This window comes from Pseudophryne corroboree, chromosome 4 (genome assembly GCF_028390025.1).
Source record: "Pseudophryne corroboree isolate aPseCor3 chromosome 4, aPseCor3.hap2, whole genome shotgun sequence".
NCBI classification, from domain to species: Eukaryota; Metazoa; Chordata; class Amphibia; order Anura; family Myobatrachidae; genus Pseudophryne; species Pseudophryne corroboree.
In genome coordinates this window covers 113,298,056-113,313,782 of record NC_086447.1, presented here as the reverse complement: position 1 = coordinate 113,313,782, position 15,727 = coordinate 113,298,056, and the positions used below count along the sequence as shown (strand labels likewise).

Below are 15,727 nucleotides of genomic sequence, written 5' to 3'. Positions count from 1 at the left end.
CAGGCTAGGGACTGCGAGCTGTGGGTTTGAAAAGTATAATAGCAAGTCATCTGCATATGCAGTGACCTTAAGTTTATGTTTATCTATTTCTATACCCTGCCAATCAGGGTTCAAATAGCAATGTCTGATGAGTGGGTCTAGTGCCAGATCAAATAGGAGTGGGGACAGGGGGCACCCCTGTCTCGTGCCTCTGTGAAGTGTAAACGAGTCTGTGTTCAACCCGTTCACGGTAATGAACGCAGAGGGTGTGTCGTAGATAGTGCGAAAGAATTTGACGAAATCGGTTCCAAATCTCTGCCAGTGAAGTACCCTTAGCAAGTGAGACCATGACACGCGGTCAAACGCTTTATCAGCGTCACAGCTCACTATCAAGGAAGCCCCACCCGGCGTCTGGGCCGATATGGTCAGTGCGGCCACTAGTTGCCTAATATTATGCACTGATGTTCTCCCTTTTACGAAGCCGGTCTGTGATGGGTGTAGTAAGGTGGGTAACACCGTTTGTAGTCTATGCGCCATTATTGTTGTCAGTATTTTAAAGTCCTGGTTTAAAAGTGAGATGGGGCGGTATGATTGCACCATAGTAGGGTCTTTTCCTGGCTTCAGTAACACTATCATGCGCGCTTGGTTGAAGGTGGGCGGGGCGGCATTTCCAGCCATAATGGAGTTAAGTAGGTTCAAGAGGTAAGGTGTAATGTGGGGTTGCAGCAGTTTATAGTACTCTGCGTTCAGGCCGTCAGGACCTGGAGACTTTCCATTAGCCAGTTGTTTAATTACTGTCGTTAGTTCTAATTCGGTGATGGTGGCCATAAGGGAATCTTGGTCTTCTGTTGTCAGTGTGGGGGACCCTGCTGATCTTAAGAAGTTCATGCCGCTAATAGCATCATCTGGCGGGGCTGTGTATAGTTCTTTATAATAAGATAAGAAAGAGTCAGCTATAACTGTTGGGTCAGAAGATATTTGTGTATGTGTTTGGAGGTTGAGTATATGAGAAGTTGGGCGTTGACTGCGAACTACATTCGCCAGGAGTTTGCCAGCTTTATTACCCCACTTAAAATACTTATGCTTTTGGAAATCTAAAGCATATTGGGCCCTCTCTGTGCAGAGGGTATCATACAGGTGCTTAGTCTCTATATAAATTCTGCGAGTGTCTTCTGTAGGGGACTCTAGCAATGCGGCATAAGAGTTTGTTAGTGTCAGGCCTAGGTCATGAAACCTTTGGTTAAGGCGCTTACGTTTGGCAGCCACATATGCTATGATATAACCTCTAACTACTGGTTTGGAAGCAGACCAAAAGAGTCCAATGTCCTCTGTGTGTTGTGCATTGTCTCTAGTGTAATTAAGGAAGTTGGTCTCTAGATATGACTTAAATTCGGGAGAATTGTATAAGTGGGAGGGGAACCGCCAGTTATATGATGTCTGTTTGGGCGACTTCAGCTCTAGTGTGAACCATGTGGGTGCGTGGTCAGAAATGGCTATATTTTCCACTCTGGAGTCCTCCAACCTGGAAAGCAGTTCTGCTGGGCATAACCAATAATCTATTCTAGTTGATGTGGCATGTGGGTGCGAGTAGAACGTATATTCTCGACTAATAGGGTGTTGGTGTCGCCATGGGTCTACTAGGTGTAGTGAAGATGATAAAAATTGCAGTGATGCTGGGGCGGAGTAGTTATACCCGCTAGATGTGCCAGACCTGTCTAAGGCAGGCTGTAAGGTTGAGTTAAAGTCGCCTCCGATGATTAAGTGGCCCTCGGCCCATTCTTGAAGTCGGACGTAAATGCCTGTAAAGAAGGCATTATGTTCCGAGTTTGGCGCATATATTGTCACTAGGGTGTAAAGCTCTCCCTCTAACTGTACTTTCATGAATAGGTATCGGCCTTCCTCATCCTCCAGTGTGTCCATTATACTATATCTAAGGGATTTACGGAATATAATCATCACCCCTCGCTTCTTGGAGGTGTATGATGCTGTGTTAAAGCCCTGGATCCAATTATCTCTAAGTACATTGGGGTCTCCCAGCTTCCAGTGGGTTTCTTGCAACATCGCCACATCCGGTCGCAGACGTTTAAGATGTTGCAATACCTTTCTTCTTTTAATCGGTGTATTAATACCCTCTACATTCCAAGTGAGAAACTTTAGACTTGTCTTAACCTCTGTAGAGGTTGCCATTTCAGTGTCCGACCTAGCCTATACCCGTCCTTTCGGACACATAAAGCAGTGACCTCCTATTTCGCGGGGTTCCCCATATCCCAGCGAGTAGGGAAACCCAGGCTGAGGCAGTGGTAGTTAGCCTATATTTTAACATTAATAGCAATGGTGTTTGTGAACTTTGTATTACAGCATGTCCATTTTTTATATTTTTATGAACCCATAACAGTGGTCCTAAGGACTCACTATAAACCATTAATATAACTCTGATCAGGTTAGTGGGGTGGGGGTGAAAGGAGGAGGGGGGAGGTGAGGGAGAGAGGAACACGTATGCGGGGGAGAGAGGAAAGAGTTGAGGAGCTCTGTGCTCTTTAAATTCCGGGACAGTTGGATTTGCTCGGAACAGTATGTGATACACAGTAATGATCAGCCATACATTACCAATCGCGACCTCCATAATGGGGGTGACACAGATGTTAATCTTATGAGGGCATTTGCGATCAGTCTCTGTCATTAGAGGCCGACGGAGGATGTCTTCGTGCTGATTCGGCAAATGTCTTTGCTTCCGAGGGCGCGTCGAACAGGAACGTTTTGCCATTGTGTTGAACACGTAGCTTCGCAGGGTAAAGTAGAGCAAACCGTATGCCCTCCTCAAACAGGATCTTGCAGGTGGGAGAAAACTCTCTCCTTTTCATGGCTACGCCATATGAGAAGTCCTGGAAAAGGAGTAGCTTGTCTCCATGATAGAGAAGTTCCTGAGCTTTCCGATACGCATCCATCATCTTGACTTTGTCTGTATAGTTGAGAAATTTGAATATGACCGGTCTAGGTCTGCGGCGGTCTGTTTGAAAATCAGGCCCAATTCTGTGCGCCCGTTCTATTGCCATCTTTTCACCATTTTTCAAGCAGCCCAACTCAAGTGGTAACCAGGAGGAGACTAGCGCCATCAATTCTCTAGGTTTGATAGATTCTGGCAAGCCAATCATACGAAGGTTATTTCGACGATTGCGATTTTCTAAATCTTCTAGCTTCTCCTGTATTGCGGTGATGGAGGACGCTTGTGATTCGATTACAGAGCGAGCAGTGGTTAAGTCATCTTCTAGGTTCGAAACCCGTTGTTCCACTTCATCTATTCGTGTGCTATGTTCCTTTAGTTGTGTCATAGTGGAATCGATAGCTTCCTTCAACCCTGCGAGTTTCTTGTCTAGTAACGGTGACAGTATATCAGAGATTTCTTGCGCTCTGGCCACGGCATCCATAGTGTACCTTGTCGGGTCTGTTACGCCATCTAGGACACTGGCGTTGGGCGATGATGGTGGTGAATAAGTGGAGACTGAGGCAGATGCTCTGGTGTCTTTAGTTTTTGCTTGTGCGGAACCTTTACCTCCCCTCTGTGATTTGGCCACATATTTATCCATAGCCGCGCTGTAGTAGAGTAATTCAGTGAGTGAAAAACAAAGCTGTGTACAGTAGAGTGTCCTGCCCAGCAGGGAGTATATGCAGATATACAGTCACTGAGTGGAAGGTTGTGATGTCTGAGGTTGCGCGGGTTGTATGTAGTATCCGCTAGCTTGTGTGTTTTTTTGTTTTGTTTTTTTTTTTTTGTTTTGTAGGTGTAAAATGACACTGCTCAGTTCCTGTTATAGAACGGGCCCAGGTGACTGTTAGTCTTAGGCGTTGTAGCGTGGTATGTGCAGGCTTGTCTTCTTGTCACTGACTGTGAGCGGAGTATGAGATGAGTGTGAGGCCCAGTGTGGTGCACTCACCCCTCCACAGGTCTCCTCTAGTTGTTCTCCCTCCTTAGGCGTTTATCTTCCCCGCCCGTGTCCGTCTGTGCCCCCCTCCGTCTGCGGTAGCCGTTTAGGGCTCAGTGGCTCATGCGTGTTAAGGGTCAAGACGCCGTTTTATCTGCAGCCGTAGTGGGGTGGGGGGAGGGGGGGTCAGAGAGGCCTAACGCTGTGCCTCTGTCCCTACAGGCAGTGCTTTTCTCTCCAGCCACGTACCTGTGGTGCCCTCCGGCTGTGCTCCCCGCCGTACAGTTCCTCCCCGGCCGCGTCTTCCTTCCGCCACGTATGTGCGGCGCCCTCCGGCCGAGTTTCCCGTCGTCTTCAGTGGTGGTGCAGGGCTCTGTGCGGTGCCAGCCAGGCGAAGCTACCCGCCGCCGTCACCTCTGCTATCGAGCCGGGCTACGGGGAGAGGCTGCGGGTGTCCGGCCACATCCAAGATGGCGGCCGCGTACAACATGCGCCACAGCTGGCGCTCGGACTCCGGGGAATGTGGCGGTGGGGAGCCGGGGAGATGATCTCCTCTTGCCCACCAGTATCTCCGCTGGCCCCTGGTGTGTTTTCGGGGCGCAGGTCCCAGTATACAGCTCCCTGTATCGGCTGCAGGGTGTCAGGGACGGAGAGCTCTCCTAAAACGCGGCCAGCAGGGGGTCCGCCCACCGGAAGTCCCGCGGTTTGTTGTTTTTAACCCCTGGAATGACTACTTGGAACGAAGAGGACTGATCTACACCGGATTAGGCAAGTATACATTTTTAATTTATAGGTACACCGTGGATTTTACTTGACAAGGGGGCCGAGGGGCTCCGTGAGACAGTGTGTGTGTGGTGCGTGTGTGGTGCGTGTGTGGTGCGTGTGTGGTGCGTGTGTGGTGCGTGTGTGGTGCGTGTGTGGTGCGTGTGTGGTGCGTGTGTGGTGCGTGTGTGGTGCGTGTGTGGTGCGTGTGTGGTGCGTGTGTGGTGCGTGTGTGGTGCGTGTGTGGTGCGTGTTTAAATAAAATTGTACTTTCACGTTGTGTGCCCCTTGTGTTTATTTGAATATTTATTTTACTGTGGAACTACAGGTACCAACTGGCCCTTTAATGCCCTGCATGCTGGTACTTGTGATTCTCCAAGTATCAGCATGTGGGTGAGGCTTGCTGGGACTTGTAGTTCCACTGCAAGAGACTATTATTATTATTTTTTTACACAATGGCTATCAGCCTGGCACCCACAGCTCACGTGTGCCAGGGACAGCCCCCGGGCTTCTTCCCTGGCACTTGGGTGCCTGGAGGGGGAGGGGGAATCCCTTTATTACAGGGGTCCTCACTCCCCCAGGAAACCCTAGCCAGGGGTGACTAGCCGCAGGGACCTATACAAAAGTGTCCCCCAGCTGCAGCATAACCTCTATGCCTAGTGGAGCCCGGTGCTAGGTGCAAAAATACAGGGGACCTCTACTATTTTTTTTCCACCGCAATTTTGGAACCAGAACCGGTCCAAGAGCCCGGAGCTGGTTGTTAAAATACAAGGAACCTCTACACATTTTTCCCCCTGTATTTTAGCAACCAGGACCGGCTCAAAGAGGCCGGGGCTGTTTATGCTTGTGTGGGGGAGGGGGTTTCCTGCATGTTTTTTTTTTTAATATTTTTAACACTTTCTTTACTTTTCCATACAGAAGCATGCACGGATCTCACTGATCTGTGCATGCTTCTGTAAATCTCGTCAGCCAGAACCTGGTCTATTTATTGGCGATTTTTTGATAATGTTTTAAACTCGCATCCTATTACATTGCCCGAGTTGTATGTTTGCAATAGCAAAACATGTGGATGCAAGTTTTGCCACTGGTAGTTTTTGGACTGCAGGAACATGCGACTTTGCATGTTTCCGCACCCCATTACATTGGTTGACTTTGCAAAATGTGCGAGTTTAGCGTTAAACTCGCACATTTGTGGAAAATCACACTCCACTACATTTGGCCTTACGTTTCAAAAGATAATTAAAAGCACAATTGATAATTCAGTTTGGGTAGAATATTCTAAAGGCCAGTACTCAGTGGCCGATGCGGGAGAGATGTGTGCTGAGCGAACCGCTCAGCACACATCTCTCCCGCCGCTCAGCACAGCGCGATGTGTGCTGAGCGTGCGGAGGGAGTCGGAGGGGGGGGCGCTCATTTCACCCAGCGGGTGAAATGAGCGACCTGCTAGATTGGCCTGCATGCAGGCCAATCTAGCAGCAGCGATAGCGATGCGCAGCTATCACTGTGAGGGGTACACACGGAGCGATCGTGCTTAAAATCTAAGCAATCTAGTCAGATTGCTTAGATTTTAAGAAGCGATCGCTCCGTGAGTACCCCCCTTAAGTTAAATGTGTTCACAAAAGACTAAACTGATCAACACTCATTTTATTGCCACTAATATTAGAGTGATTTGGGGGTAACTTTGAGGTGCTGATTCAGAATGACACCGGTTTTGCTAAATTAGTTCTAATTTTTGAGATACAGGTTGAGTATCCCATATCCAAAATGCTTGGGACCAGAAGTATTTTGGATATCGGATTTTTCCGTATTTTGGAATAATTGCATACCATAATGAGATATCATGGTGATGGGACCTAAATCTAAGCACAGAATACATTTATGTTTCATATACACCTTCTACACACAGCCTGAAGGACATTTTAGCCAATATTTTTAATAACTTTGTACATTAAACAAAGTGTGTGTACATTCACACAATTCACTTATGTTTCATATACACATTATACACAGAGCCTGAAGGTCCTTAAATAAAAATAAGATTTTACTTACCGATAAATCTATTTCTCATAGTCCGTAGTGGATGCTGGGGACTCCGTCAGGACCATGGGGAATAGCGGCTCCGCAGGAGACAGGGCACAAAAGCAAGCTTTTAGGATCACATGGTGTGCACTGGCTCCTCCCCCCACGACCCCCCTCCAAGCCTCAGCCAGGTACTGTGCCCGGACGAGCGTACACAATAAGGAAGGATCTTGAATCCCGGGTAAGACTCATACCAGCCACACCAATCACACCGTACAACTTGTGATTTGAACCCAGTTAACAGTATGATAACAATGAAGTAGCCTCTAAAAAAGATGGCTCACAACAATAATAACCCGATTTTTTGTAACAATAACTATGTACAAGTAATGCAGACAATCCGCACTTGGGATGGGCGCCCAGCATCCACTACGGACTATGAGAAATAGATTTATCGGTAAGTAAAATCTTATTTTCTCTAACGTCCTAGTGGATGCTGGGGACTCCGTCAGGACCATGGGGATTATACCAAAGCTCCCAAACGGGCGGGAGAGTGCGGATGACTCTGCAGCACCGAATGAGAGAACTCCAGGTCCTCCTCAGCCAGGGTATCAAATTTGTAGAATTTTGCAAACGTGTTTGCCCCTGACCAAGTAGCTGCTCGGCAAAGTTGTAAAGCCGAGACCCCTCGGGCAGCCGCCCAAGATGAGCCCACCTTCCTTGTGGAATGGGCATTTACAGATTTTGGCTGTGGCAGGCCTGCCACAGAATGTGCAAGCTGAATTGTACTACAAATCCAACGAGCAATAGTCTGCTTAGAAGCAGGAGCACCCAGCTTTTTGGGTGCCTACAATATAAACAGCAAGTCAGACTTTCTGACTCCAGCCGTCCTGGAATTATATATATATATTTTCAGGGCCCAGACAACGTCTAGCAACTTGGAGTCCTCCAAGTCCCTAGTAGCCGCAGGCACCACAATAGGTTGTTTCAGGTGAAACGCTGACACCACCTTAGGAAGAAACTGGGGACGAGTCCGCAGTTCTGCCCTGTCCCAATGGAAAATCAAATATGGGCTTTTGTAAGACAAAGCCGCCAATTTTGACAATCGCCTGGCCGAGGCCAGGGCCAACAGCATGGTCACTTTCCATGTGAGATATTTCAAATCCACAGATTTGAGTGGTTCAAACCAATATGATTTGAGGAATCCCAACACTACGTTGAGATCCCACGGTGCCACTGGAGGCACACAAGGGCTGTATATGCAATACTCCCTTGACAAACGTCTGGACTTCAGGAACTGAAGCCAATTCTTTCTGGAAGAAAATCTATAGGGCCGAAACTTGAACCTTAATGGACCCCAATTTGAGGCTCATAGACACTCCTGTTTGCAGGAAGTGCAGAAATCGACCCAGTTGAAATTTTTTCGTGGGGCCTTCCTGGCCTCACCCACGCAACATATTTTTACCACATGTGGTGATAACGTTGTGCGGTCACCTCCTTCCTGGCTTTGACCAGGGTAGGTATGACCTCTTCCGGAATGCCTTTTCCCTTAGGATCCGGCGTTCAAACCGCCATGCCGTCAAACGCAGTCGCGGTAAGTCTTGGAACAGACAAGGTCCCTGCTGGAGCAGGTCCTTTCTTAAAGGCCGATGCCACGGTTCCTCTTGGAACAGACATGGTACTTGCTGAAAGCAAATCCCTTCTTAGCTCCCGAGGCCATTAGTCCTCTGTGAGCATCTCTTGAAGTTCCGGTTACCAAGTCCCTCTTGGCCAATCCGGAGCCACGAGTATAGTTCTTACTCCTCTATGTCTTATAATTCTCAATACCTTGGTTATGAGAAGCAGAGGAGGGAACACATACACCGACTGTTACACCCACGGTGTTACCAGGACGTCCACAGCTATCGCCTGAAGGTCTCGTGACCTGGCGCAATACCTGTCCCATTTTTTGTTCGGGCGGGACGCCATCATGTCCACCTTTGGTCTTTCCCAACGGTTCACAATCATGCGGAAAACTTCCCGATGAAGTTCCCACTCTCCCGGGTGGAGGTCGTGCCTGCTGAGGAAGTCTGCTTCCCAGTCGTCCACTCCCGGAATGAACACTGCTGACAGTGCTATCACATGATTTTCCGCCTAGCGAAAAATCCTTGCAGTTTTGCCACTGCCCTCCTGCTTCTTGTGCCGCCCTTTCTGTTTACGTGGGCGACTGCCGTGATGTTATCCCACTGGATCAATACCGGCTGACCTTGAAGCAGAGGTCTTGCTAAGCTTAGAGCATTATAAATTTGCTCTTAGCTCCAGTATATTTATGTGGAGAGAATTCTCCAGACTTGATCACACTCCTTGTGTGACTGCTCCCCAGCCTCTCAGGCTGGCCTCCGTGGTCACCAGCATCCAATCCTGAATGCCGAATCTGCGGCCCTCTAGAAGATGAGCACTCTGTAATCACCACAGGAGAGACACCCTTGTCCTTGGATATAGGGTTATCCGCTGATGCATCTGAAGATGCGATCCGGACCATTTGTCCAGCAGATCCCACTGAAGAGTTCTTACGTGAAATCTGCCGAATGGAAGCGCTTCGTAATAAGCCACCATTTTTACCAGGACTCTTGTGCAATGATGCACTGACACTTTTCCTGGTTTTAGGAGGATCCCGATTAGCTCGGATAACTCCCTGGCTTTCTCCTCTGGGAGAAACACCTTTTCCTGGACTGTGTCCAGAATCATCCCTAGGACCAGCAGACGTGTCGTCGGAACAACTGCGGTTTTGGAATATTTAGAATCCACCCGTGCTGTCGTAGAACTACTTGAGATAGTGCTACTCCGACCTCCAACTGTTCTCTGGACCTTGTTCTTATCAGGAGGTCGTCCATTTTCTTTGAAGACGAATCCTCCTTTCGGTCATTACCTTGGTAAGGACCCGGGGTGCCTTGGATAATCCAACGGCATCGTCTTGAAACTGATAGTGACAGTTCTGTACCACGAACCTGAGGTACCCTTGGTGAGAAAAGGCAAATTTTGGGACATGGAGGTAAGCGTCCCTGATGTCCCGGGACACCATATAGTCCCCTTGTTCTTTGCTATCACTGCTCTGAGTGACTCCATCTGGATTTGAACCCTTGCAAGTGTTCAAATTTTTCAGATTTAGAATAGGTCTCACCTAGCCTTCAGTACCACCATATAGTGTGGAGTAATACCCCTTTCCTTGTTGTCGGAGGGGTAATTTTATTATCACCTGCTGGGAATACAGCTTGTGAGTTGTTTTCAATACTGCCTCCCTGTCGGAGGGAGACATTGGTACAGCAGACTACAGGAACCTGCGAGGGGGGAAACCTCTCGACATTCCAATCTGTACCCCTTGGATACTACTTGTAGGATCCAGGGGTCCTGTACGGTCCCAGCGTCATGCTGAGAACTTGGTAGAAGCGGTGGAGGGCTTCTGTTCCTGGGAATGGGCTGCCTGCTGCAGTCTTCTTCCCTTTCCTCTATCCCTGGGCAGACATGACTCTTATAGGGACGAAAGGACTGAGGCTGAAAAGACGGTGTCTTTTTCTGCAGAGATGTGACTTAGGGTAAAAAACGGTGGATTTTCCAGCAGTTGCCCTGGCCACCAGGTCCCATGGACCGACCCCAAATAACTCCTCCCCTTTATACGGCAATACATCTTTGTGCTGTTTGGAATCTGCATCACCTGACCACTGTCGTGTCCATAAACATCTTCTTGCAGATATGGACATCGCATTTACTCTTGATGCCAGAGTGCAAATATCCCTCTGCGCATCTCGCATATATAGAAATGCATCCTTTAAATGCTCTATAGTCAATAAAATACTGTCCCTGTCAAAGGTATCAATATTTTTAGTCAGGGAATCCGACCAAGCCACCTCAGCTCTGCACATCCAGGCTGAGGCGATCGCTGGTCGCAGTATAACACCAGCATGTGTGTGTATACTTTTTAGGATATTTTTCAGCCTCCTATCAGCTGGCTCCTTAAGTACGGCCCTATCCGTAGATGGTACCGCCACTTGTTCTGATAAGCGTGTGAGCGCCTTATCCACCCTGAGGGGTGTTTCCCACCGCGCCTTAACTTCTGGCGGGAAAGGGTATACTGCCAATAATTTTCTATCGGGGGAAACCCACGCATCATCACACACTTCATTTAATTTATCTGATTCAGGAAAAACTACAGGTAGTTTTTTCACCTCACACATAATACCCTTTTTTGTGGTACTTGGAGTATCAGAAATATGTAACACCTCCTTCATTGCCCTTAACGTGTGGCCCTAAAAGAAAATACGTTTGTTTCTTCACCGTCGACACTGAAATCAGTGTCCGTGTCTGGGTCTGTGTCGACCGACTGAGGTAAATGGGCATTTTACAGCCCCTGACGGTGTTTGAGACGCCTGGACAGATACTAATTTGTTCGCCGGCCCTCTCATGTCGTCAACCGGCTTGCAGCGTGTTGACATTGTCACGTAATTTCCATAAATAAGCCATCCATTCCGGTGTCGACTCCCTAGAGAGTGACATCACCATTACAGGCAATTTTCTCCGCCTCCTCACCAATATTTTCCTCATACATGTCGACACACACGTACCGACATACAGCACACACATAGGGAATGCTCTGATAGAGGACAGGACCCACTAGCCCTTTGGGGAGACAGAGGGAGAGTTTGCCAGCACACACCAAAACGCTATAATTATCCAGGGACAACCTTTATATAAGTGTTCCTTTTATAGCATTTTAATATATATACATATCGCCAAATCAGTGCCCCCCCTCTCTGTTTTAACCCTGTTTCTGTAGTGCAGTGCAGGGGAGATCATGGGAGCCTTCCCACCAGCCTTTCTGTGAGGGAAAATGGCGCTGTGTGCTGAGGAGAATAGGCCCCGCCCCCTTTTCGGCGGGCTTCTTCTCCGGAGTTTTAGATATCTGGCAGGGGTTAAATACATCCATATAGCCTCAAGGGCTATATGTGATGTATTTTTCGCCATACAGGTATTATACATTGCTGCCCAGGGCGCCCCCCCCCCAGCGCCCTGCACCCTCCGTGACCGCTGTGTGAAGTGTGCTGACAACAATGGCGCACAGCTGCAGTGCTGTGCGCTACCTGATGAAGACTGAGAGTCTTCTGCCGCCTGGTTCCGGACCTCTTCATCTTCAGCATCTGCAAGGGGGGTCGGCGGCGCGGCTCCGGGACGAACCCCAGGGCGAGCCCTGTGTTCCGACTCCCTCTGGAGCTATGTCCAGTAGCCTAAGAATCCAATCCATCCTGCACGCAGGTGAGTTGAAAATCTCTCCCCTAAGTCCCTCGATGCAGTGAGCCTGTTGCCAGCAGGACTCACTGAAAATAAAGAACCTAAAAACTTTTTCTAAGCAACTCTTTAAGAGAGCCACCTAGATTGCACCCTTCTCGGCCGGGCACAAAAACCTAACTGAGGCTTGGAGGGGGGTCGTGGGGGGAGGAGCCAGTGCACACCATGTGATCCTAAAAGCTTGCTTTTGTGCCCTCTCTCCTGCGGAGCCGCTATTCCCCATGGTCCTGACGGAGTCCCCAGCATCCACTAGGACGTTAGAGAAATATTTTTAATAACTTTGTGTATTAAACAAAGTTTGTGCACAATGAGTCATCAGAAAACAAAGGTGTCACTATCTCGGACCTACTCAAAAGATTCTGTATTTCGGAATATTTGCATATGGGATACTCAACCTGTACATGAGCTAGAAACAAGAAAAACACAAAAGACATGCAAACCACTCAAATGTCACCTGGCAGTGGCCAATCCCTTATATATGGAGAGGGAATATTCTAGAATGATTGCAGGTCTTAGCTTTTAGAATGTTATGGTAGATTCCCATATGCATGCGTTACGGATAAGTTCCCTATTAATTAAGACTATCCATTATCTCCACAACTGGAGATAATTCAGAAAACTACTATCATCATTTTTGAATTCAGCAACTCCAAAATATCCTAAATTTGTTCGGGATCGGTATGAAATACCTACAATCAAAATCCCGACGGTCGAAATCCCGACAGCAATTGACCGACAGTCAAAATCCCGACAAAGTGAAAATGCGACATTTAACATACCGACAAGGTCAAAATACTGACATGTAAAACCCCGACAGGTCAAAATGCAGACATGAGTTTTTCACATATATATTTTATGTATGTCAACATAGGTCGACATGGACACCATATAAAAGTGTACCGCTGTGCTCGCCATGCTTCGGGCACGGTACCTCGCTGCGCTCGGCACACTATTATATTCCCCCTCCAGGTCCACTGGGATGGTAAAGTATGAAGAAGTCGGTTTTAATGGAAAAATCACTAAAAACTTGTGTCGGCATTTTACATGTCTGTATTTTGACCTTGTCGGTATTTTAAATTTCGGTATTTTGTGCATGTCTGTATTTTGACCGTTGGTCAATTGCTGTCGGGATTACGACCGTCGGGATTTTGATTGTCGGTAAATTGACTGCATCCCATTTGTTCATATACCATTAGCAATTAAACCTTTTTTTTTGTTGCTGTTGAGCTGTTAATAACTTTTACATGTCACCCAGCACCTTAGAAAAAACATTCAATTACTTATAGCAATCTTCTTCATCCAGACACACACTAGGCTTAATTTCGTCAGAAGCAAATTAACTAACTAACCAGTAAACCTTTGGCATCTGTGATCTAGTATATGCAAGGACATTCAATTCAGTTTTCAGAAGAGTAAAGCTAGGTACACAGTATACAATTACTGGGTTGATTTGCCAATAATAAGGCATTTGGCATGTTTCATAGCGCAGGGTGCAGGCATTAGCGTTTTGGCCAAACGCTGATAAAACAGTCCAAAAATTTCCGGAAATGCTCGGCTACCTAAAGCAGTCAGTCTTGACAAACGATATTGGCCAAAAGATCCCAATATAGTGCAGTGTGTGTGCATTCCCAATAATCTGACCATATATCCAATGGTTTATCATGATTACCTCATCTTCCTTGTGGGTGGACATATGCAAATTCAGTGTGGTGTGGTAGAAAATCGGCAACAAAAAATAAAAAAAAACGCTTAGTTTGTGCTGCCGATAAAAGGGCCCTTCCACTTACAGAAAAATCGCAGACTGTTGGGACGATCAAACAAAATGAAAACAAATATATTTATATCGAACAGAGTGTAGGTAGCTTTGGAGGAGGTTTACCAATGGTTAGAGAGATAAAGTACCAACCAATCAGCTCTTAACTGACCTTTTTCAAACACAGCCTGTAACATGGCAGGTTGTAACCTCACAGGTTGGTACTTTCCAAGATTTAATAAATCTCCCAATTTATCCTTTAAATTGCCAAATGAGTTCATTTCCCCTGTAAAACTACCCAATAAATAGCCTGTTATTGGGTGCCACACACCCGTTAACACATAGGGGGGTATTCAATTGCTGTCGGAGCTGCAGACTTGTCAGAAAGACTGCAGTTCCGACTTTTTTAGGTCGGAAACTGTTCCTACCTATTCAATGCCCCTGCCGTTTTTTCCGACAAGTCGGAAATTCTGACTTGTCGAAAAAACGCAGATCGGCAGAATAGCTGCGGATCCACAGGTTTTGTCGGATTCTGCGGCCAAATCAGACAGGTTTTAGCCCCGTTTCAGACAATGTCAATCCAACTTTAAAAAAGGTCGGATTGGCATTGTCGGGAACGGCCAAATCCAGTCGGATTTGGACGCTCACTGAATACTGCATTGTCGGATCCGACAAACATTTAATACCCCCCATAGGGGTAAATTTGCTATGGTGGGAGTATTTTTTAGTGCTGGTGATGTTGCCCATATCAACTAATCAGAATCTATTATCTTCTAGAAGCAGCTAGATAAATGTTAAGTAGAATCTGACTGGTTGGAGCAACATCACCAGTTGAAAAAAAGAACAACTCCCACCTTACTAAATTTGCCCCATAGAATCCAGGATAAGTTCCCGGACCTGTGTGTGAACATCCTATAACAGGCTAATTCATCAGGCGAAAAAAGGGCTATAATTGAATAGCCCAGACATTAAAGCCCGAGGCTACCACCTGGTCTGAATGAATTCCCTCTTATAGCTCAGCACCGCCTAATTTGTACCCGCCGACTTAGGCCTACAGAACATTAAAGCTTTAGGAAAGTTTGGGTTTAAAATAACCAAATGTTTCAATCAACAGAGTAGACCTCATACTTCTAAACTGAGGGTTAATAAATACGGTAGGTGATAATGTACTGTAGCACAAGTCACGTAACTCTCTGCTTGTAACCCCGTCTCATTTTAACTTTCAGAATATTGAAAATCAAAGTACTTGAAATCTAGGAAATTTACCTTTTCCACCAAATCTACGGGCGATCGCTTCAAAAGATATCCGCTCTTAACATGAGTTCTGAAAACCTGTGAAAAGATAAATATTTTAATATAATGTATTCCAGAAACATTTGTCAAAGAAAACAAAAAAAAAACAATAAAATTGTTGGCCCTAAATTGCGTTATTTTAGCTTGCGACCCCAAAGGGGTGCGCGATAAGATACAGAATTTAGAAGCTGTATTCTATGCACACACCTGTTCCTCTCCCTCCTGTACCAAATATGCCTCATACAGTTGGGAAAACAGAATGAATACTACACTATGTAAACACTACTGGAAGACAGTCGCGAGATAAATGATACACTTCCTTAATGCAAATATAAGCATAAGCAGACGAGAGAGAGAATACGTGGAGAGATGGCTCTTTATCAGATCACCTCCGCTGCCTGTGTGCTACAGGAGCAGGCATAACGTAAGACGATACCTTTCATCAGCAGATTCTAACGCAGCTCCTTTTGGTGAAGCAGAATGAAACGGCTGTATCCTGGTGTGTGCAATGCAGCCACTTGTTCATGCGTTGGACACTAAATCCAATCAACCTCCTTCGATAAAGTGTGTGTTTGTTGGGTGGGGGGGATGAAATGTCACCAGGAGGAGGATTAGTAGGTAACCCTAGTGACAATCTAACAGTCCCAATAGAAAGTGGCTGCATGTGGCAGTTACCATATAT

At 46.8% G+C, this 15,727-nt stretch overlaps 1 protein-coding gene across 10 annotated transcripts in view; it reads right to left on the bottom strand.

Annotated features, from left to right (window-relative positions):
* CYRIA (CYFIP related Rac1 interactor A) overlaps positions 1 to 15,727 on the bottom strand; it is a 192,758-nt gene that overhangs the window by 119,525 nt on the left and 57,506 nt on the right. For 9 of the 10 annotated variants that reach the window (XM_063915373.1, XM_063915374.1, XM_063915368.1 and 6 more), the window contains one exon: positions 15,019 to 15,084. The gene's annotated coding sequence lies outside the window, so the exon portion shown is untranslated. Of the gene's footprint in view, positions 1 to 15,018; positions 15,085 to 15,481; positions 15,683 to 15,727 lie in introns of those variants that run through there. The other variant, XM_063915370.1, reaches the window with a different exon arrangement.